Here is a 7,485-nt window from a genome sequence, read left to right as displayed (position 1 = left end):
TTAGAAATTAGTGGGACCAGTATAGACTAGTGCCAGAATGGTGAATTCTGGTGAATACAGTTTACCTAATCTGTATAGTGTAGTCGTAATTTAGTCTCTAATATCACTGGATGCATGTACTGAAGATATGTGTTGAGGAAAAGTCATTCTGGATTCTCCTTACTCAAATAGAGGGGCTGGATGAAAGGGGTTGCGTATTGTCACGAGTTAGCAACAGGCATAAAGTGTAACAGCCTATAAAGTAAAGTGGGATCGTATAAACTGAAGCATATAAGTAAAATTCATGTACATATTAAAATGAGGAGAGTGATGAGTACAACAAATGTGTAATGTTATCATTAAGTCAGAAACAAAAGAGTGAAGGCCGGTAGCCAACACCTCTGTGTCTAGTCCTGTGGCAACTGCAACGAAGTGATCACTGGTGTGAATGAACATCTGGTCCACTGTTTGTTTCTCTAGTTACTGGAGTTGGGATATCACTGCTGCCAGTCAGACACAACCAAGCTCCTTTGCTCTGAATGTATATTCATCAGGCAACCTTCCGATCATTATCTGTTGTCCTAAGTAGATGGCCCTACTGGGAAGGCAATGCTCAGATTAACAACTGTCAATCTTCCGATTACCTTGGCAGATATGTGTCTCATTATGAATTATTGAATTCTTTACTAAAGGAGGTGATGTTTCGCATCATCTTTTTTTAATCCACCAATTGTTCCTCTAGTGACTAGTTCATTTTGTAAAAACTAGTTTACAAGCTAATAGAGACAATTGCCTATCTAGTCCATTGTCTGACTTCGTCATCAATATGCCTCCAACACTAATATTCTAGCCTGATGCTAACAAATGTTGAATAGCTTTTCTTTTTGTTACTTTTACCCAGTGATATCCATTGCCATGCAGGTGGCATTCCGTATAACACACATGTGCTGGCAATCATTGTGAAAGAAAGTAGAGAAGCGGGAGAAGGGTCATAAAGGGTTGAGGAGGCAAAGCACTTCATAGTTTATCAAGATATGACAACTGGCCCCTAGTTTTTTACACACTGGGAATAATAATTCTTGGTCTCATGTGATTTGGGGCCCCATAAGCAGATTTTCCAAGGACTCAGCAAATGTGGCTGAATAAATAATCCCTGTATCTGCAGAACTGAAATACATTCCGGTCTTCTGACGCCCCTCATAAATGTTGTATTCAGCCCCAAAGTTACTGCGATTCATTGGCATGGTAGATAATACACATGTGTGAATGTTCACAAAAAGGCAAATCAATGATTTGGGGTTATTTGTTGTTAAAGAAACAAGTGATTGATGAAGACTATAATGTGAACAATTTTGAAAGCTAAAAAGAGAGGAGGGAAAATGCACAGAGGAAGGAAATTTCATTGTTTCAACAAGAATTTTTTGAGCACTTACTCTGTGCTAGGTACTGCTTTCTGCATTTGGGACACAATGAGCAATAAAAACCCAACTTTCTTCCGTCTTAGAACTTAATTCTGGCAAGAACAGACAGACACTAAACAACAGACACACTAAATAAGTAAATTATAGGTGGGTGGGTTGAGATTTTTAAATGGGCTGGTGGTGGGGCAGAGCGGCTCAATGGAGTGAGGTCCTGAAGGAGGTGAGGGAAGGAGCCATTTGAGAATGTGGCGGCAGAACATTCCAGACGAAGAGAGCCAGCAGTAAAGCCCTTTGCATGTCTGTGATTATGAAAGTTGTCTGTGTTTAAAACACACAAACAGATGTACAAACTGTTCTCTAAAGACCCCAAAGCCTCCCTACACTGGCCAAAAAGCTAAAGGTATGTACGGGTGTACACTTATCCACCCAGGTAATGAACGGTTAGTCCTAGTTTTAGATCCCATGCAGAGACTAAAAAGAACAAGGTTATTTTATGGCTGATAGTATGTACTTGCAAGGAAAGGAGACAAGTGAAGAAGAGGGGACCTCTTCGTGAACTTCTTAATTAGCAATGTGGCTTCTAGATCATGGAAAGTGAAACCCACTCTAGTCCAATATGGTCTGCCAAGAAGCTCCTGCTAGAGAGGATTTTGATGGATTGCTGGGGGTGAGGCTTTAGGGAGCCAGAAGGAAGATGTTATTATGACCCCAGTTGAGGGGACCGTAGGGAAAGCAGGGGTCACAGATGAATGCATGACGCCAGAGGATGCCATGAGTCACTCATCATCACTTGTCATTTTGCAGCCTTAGATAAGATGCTGGCAGAGGACTGGGTGGAATGACAAGATCGCCAGACCATACCTGCTCTGCCACATACTTCCAGTTTCCTGGCTAGAGAATCAGCTGGGGGCTCAGTTTCTTCATCTGTAGAACTGGGAAATAACAACACCTGGCTGATCTACTTAATAGGGCTTTTGTGAGAATAAAATGAAGTAACAGGGGACACTGTTCTGTAAGTAATCAAATGCTATCCAAACAGAAGATATTATTATTCTCAAGCCTTTTATTCTCATCAAATACCTGATATGACATTTGATTCCTTTAAATCCAACCCTGGAAATAATCTGCATTTTCAGGATGAAAGTAACCTCATTCTTGCTGGTTTGCTGTCCAGTCTCCCCCATGAAGGCTGGAATGGCCAAAGGGTAGGGAGAAAGTTCAGAAGAAAATCTAGCGCCATTGTATAGGTTATGAAGCAGCATAGGAAGAAAATCGATGTTCTACCTCTTTTTCTTTTAGAATAGAAATAAACAGGTGACGTTGTCTATGTCTGGGGAAAATCTTCCAGCATCTGCTCTGAGATTTTGATATTTCTGTGGCTCTGGAGCACACAGAGGCCAATGGGCTGGGCTCACCTTTGCCCTGGCTCTCCTCTTTGGGTTCTTATCTGACGTGAGCTTGGCCAGGTGATCTCGGGCGCAGGCTTGCTTTTCTCCTTGACTGCTGATTTTCCGGAGACACCCATCATTCTCAAGGTCAGACCTTCCCAGGCGGTACTGAAGCTGACAAATCTAATCTCTCCAGCACACAGGTTATGCTGCTGCAAAACCTCAAAAAAGTCAGAGGAGGGACATTTCCCTTGGCTTGAAATTTTAAGCTACTTTGAGTCCAATCTCACTCTCTGTGATTTTCTTCAAGGGGGCCTAAGGGCAAAAAAAGACAGCTTTCTGTCTCTTATTGAATATCCCTCTTTCCAGCCTCAGTCAGACTACTCAGAAAACACTCCCTCCAGCTTTTATCAGCTTAAACCTGGCATAGACATGTGGTGTGTGAAAGGATATAGGCTGTTATTCAGTGCCTCTGGCATATCATGTTAAGATGAAAAACATAAGTTTGCTACTTAAAGGGGAACTGTCAGTCCAAGGTCATCATTCCCCAGCAGGCCCTAGTACAAGCCACACCACAAATAAGGTTCTGGGTGTGGGACAAGGGCCTGCTTAGTGTCTCCATTTGGGAGAAGCCAAGAGAACAGCATTTCCTCCAAATACCAGATCAATCATTTAGGGGCAATTCGTCTTCTACTAAAATGATCTCAAGTTCACGACTAATAAGACCACAGCTGCCTTTTTATGGTTGAGTTACCCACACACAACTCGGCACCATACTCTAGGTCAGGTCATAACTGCGTAATAGGCCTCAAACTTGGCAATTGCATGTTCTTCTGTTTTTTCCTTGCCCAACCCACACTGAATTACACACTGACCAAAGCTCCCCTGGAGTCACATGGAATGAAGATTTGGCTCCAAATATCGACATTTGCAACCCAAAATGGAGGCCTCCCTGGGCCAACTAACTTTTTCCATTTCACTTCCAGAGGGCTGCCATTCTCTTTCCAGAGCCCTATGTAAAATTCACTAGGCTGTATTTTCCTGTTCACGGCCCAGGTTATGCAAACGTAGGTAGGGGAATCACAGATGGTCCTTAAACTATAAGGTTACCCCAAATTCAAGAGCAGAATAAGACCCAATTGTTTACAGAATGAACTTGAACGGCAAGGGGCACAGAGGGAAACAGATCTGTGGGAGAGAGGAGGAAAAGAGTAAATAAAATTTTGTCTTTGTTTCCCTTCTTTTCAAAATCAATTTCTCCAAATTGTTGATTATCCTTGAAAGGATGTGAAGTTCAGTCCGGAGGAAGTCAATGTTAGCATTTCGGATGTCCTGGCATATGTCATGTGCAGTCTCTGGGACCTCCAATATGACACAGACTGACACGTTGCTCCAAGCACATGCTCTACATTACCATTATATTTGCGTAATTGATCCATTCCTGGCACGTAAAGCCCTGACCTCTCGGTACTGAGGGATTAAAATATCAGGCACAGGGTTCAAACTGTTGTCCTAATGTAGGATGTTAACTTCTTTTATTTGGCTGTCTGTGTTTCTGGACTTTCAGCGTGTTATAACAATGTAACACTCAAGTCAACTAGTGGACACTGGTCTAAAGATCAGGAAATTTGGTTCATTGCTCTCCTTCCTGCCTTCCCATTTTCATCTCATATTTCTACATTGCCCCATTTGCACTCCATCCTGGGACTATTGCAGAGCTGAGCACAGTGCCTTGGACAGAAAGATGATGAGTGAATGACACTGAGATGCTTGCACCCTTCTTCTATAGTCCCGCCTTTGTCATGAATTGATCCTGCATGTTGACACTACATTTCTTTTGCTTAAAATTCTATAATAATGTACTGTGCCTCAACTTTGTGCTATTTACCTAAGAATGTCTTTATTTAAGTCTTTGACCAAAATAACGAAAATAAGACATAAAGGACAGAGCTCTGTGATGTTTTGCTATAGTCCTTCCTCTAATTTCCACCTACACTTGTAGATCCAGACTTTCTACTTTTTATTTATAAGAATCTCAATCAAATTTAATTCAGTGTGAATTGATTAATGTCCAGAAACTCGAATAAAAGAGGGAAACATTGTTTCAACCTTCAAAGAACTGGTTAGATGGAGAGTATGTGTGTGTGTGTGTGTATCAGCCGGAGGCAGGCAACAGGGATGCAGGAATTGGGAGGTTGAGGGATAGAAGGAGTGGTTAGGTGAGTGTATATAAATAGCCACAGTTCAAAGCATACAAAACTTTACCAAAAAGTGCAAAATGCCCCAGGGTTTAAAAGAGAGAATGATTGCAGTTGATTGTGGAAGTTCAGAGGGGCTTTAGAAAACAGCATATTCCTTGCTTCTCACATCACTGCTGGTCATCATTCCCACGTCTGTCCTCCACAACTTTTCGTTTGGAGTTTTGACCATCAGTTTATTTCAACTTTTCTCTTTCCTCACCACAGCTACCCACCAACTCCTGGCCACTCTTCCACCTTCAACACCTAGAGGATTTTCTCTCACTTTTACTAGCTATCATCTTCAAAATCTCTAACAATCACGTTAGCATTCCAGGAAGCTGGCTCCACCCTCCATTATCAACTCCAAACTCAGCTACCCACTTAAAGAGTCACACCTTAACCTTCATTACCCCTTGATATTGCTCCATTCCAATAACGCAAACTTCCTCTGTTGGATGATGCCCTGACCTCTCTTCCATTTCTCTTATCATTTTACATTTAATAAACTTTTGTTCTTTGTCCACATTCTAATGTTCATTTTATCCCTTGATCCTTCACAATCTTCTACCAATCTCCACCCCAATTTTGGCTTTAGTTATTTTCTTCCCTAGCCTGGAGTTTCTGGTTAGCCTATTAAATAATGCACTTGCTATCAAGGTAGAATCCCTTGACATGTTACCATTATATCTCTGTCAACCTTTGACTGCCTTGCTTCAGTGAGGGCTTCATAGCAACACTTCCAATAGATTCACATACCAAGTTGTTCAATACTGAAAGTTTTCATTAACAAAATCAAGTATCAGCTTTTTGTTTTCAATTTCAATTAATTAAAATTAAATAAAATTAAAAATTTATTTTCTCAGTCACATCAGCCACATTTCAAATGCTCAATAGCCACATGTGGCTAACGGCTGCCATACTGGATAGCGCAGAATGGATGATGCGATGTTCTCTCCAGCCTCAAGCCTATCACTATCTTGAGTCTTGCTCTTCCTTCACTAGGTTGTCTAAGGAAGACACATCTTCCTTAACCACCCTATCCCCATTATTCCTCTAAATCCTCCCTACCAACCTCAGGATCTTGTTTAATTTATTAGTCCCCTCCCCCACCCCCACTTTCTCATTCCCATCAGTGGTTTCTCCTAGTCCTGATTCCTCCCCTTTTTCTGTATCAGTGGTTCTACAGGCCAGAAGCATTAGCATCACCCAAAAACTTGTTAGAAATGTACTTCTCATCTTATGGCTCTCTGAGAAGGACCATGGCAGTTAGCAAAAATAAGCACCTTATGAAACGCAGCAAGAAGGGAGGCAAGAAGAAAGTGACTGACCAATTTTCTAAGAAATATTGGTAAAATGTGAAAGCACCAGCTATGTTCAATACAAGAAATATTGAGAAAACACTAGTCACGAGAACTCAAGGAAACAAAATCACATCTGATGGTCTCAAGGGTTATATTTTTTGAAGTTGAGCCTGGCTGATCTGCAGAATGATGAAATTGCATTTAGAAAATTCAAGTTAATTACTGAGGATATTCAGGGCAAAAACAGCCTAACTAATTTCCATGGCATGGATCTTACCCGTGACAAAATGTGCTCCATGGTCAAAAAATGGCAGACCATGATTGAAGCTCATGTTGATGTCAAGACTACTGATGGTTATTTGCTTCATTTATTCTGTGTTGGTTTTACTAAAAAACGCAGCAATTAGGTTCAGAAGACCTCTCATGCTCAGCATTAACAGGTCCACCAAATCCAGAAAAAGATGATGGAAATCATGACCCAAGTTGTCAATAAATTGATTCCAGATAGCATTGGATAAGACGTAGAAAAGACTTGCCAATCTATTTATCCTCTCCATGATGTCTTTGTTAGAAAAGTCAAAATGCTGAAGAATTCCAAGTTTGAATTGGGAAAACTCATGGAGTTTCACAGTAAAGGCAGTAGTTCTGGAAAAGCTACTGAGGATGAGATAGGTGTTAAAGTTGAACGAGCTGATGGATATGAGCCCCTAGTCCAAGAATCTGTTTAAAATTCAGAGTTTTCATGGTGACAAATAAAACCCATTTGTGATGTTTTTGAAAGAAAAAAAGAAATGTACTTCTCAGCCTCATCTCACACCTACTGAATCAGAAACTCTAGGGGTGGGCCACACTGTCTGTGTTTTCATAAGCCCTCCAGGTGATTCTGGTGCCAGCTACAGTTTGAGAACCACTGGTTTATAGAAAAGTGCACTTGAAAGATGTACAAAAACTAATAAAAGTGGTTACCTCTCTATAGTGGGGGGCAGGGGACACGGTGGATGGATAGAAGGCTAGAAGTGAGAATTTTTACATTTTGATGACTTCAGAATTATTTAAATTAAATGGGCGAGTCAAGTTTTTTAAAAAGAGGAGGACATTTACAATATACTGATGGGGTTTTCCTACCCCCGTTTTGTTTCATTTGGTCTTGGGTAGG

General features: G+C 41.1%; 1 pseudogene; it reads left to right on the top strand.

Moving 5' to 3' along the window:
- The first annotated feature begins 6,287 nt into the window (after positions 1-6,287).
- On the top strand, positions 6,288-7,057 carry LOC141573090 (small ribosomal subunit protein eS1 pseudogene; annotated as a pseudogene).
- Positions 7,058-7,485: the final 428 nt, after the last annotated feature.

Source organism: Rhinolophus sinicus, chromosome 4 (genome assembly GCF_057876585.1).
Source record: "Rhinolophus sinicus isolate RSI-liver-muscle chromosome 4, RSI-T2T, whole genome shotgun sequence".
Lineage (NCBI taxonomy): Eukaryota > Metazoa > Chordata > Mammalia > Chiroptera > Rhinolophidae > Rhinolophus > Rhinolophus sinicus.
The sequence above is the reverse complement of the archived record's forward strand: the minus strand, read 5'-3'. Positions and strand labels throughout refer to the sequence as shown.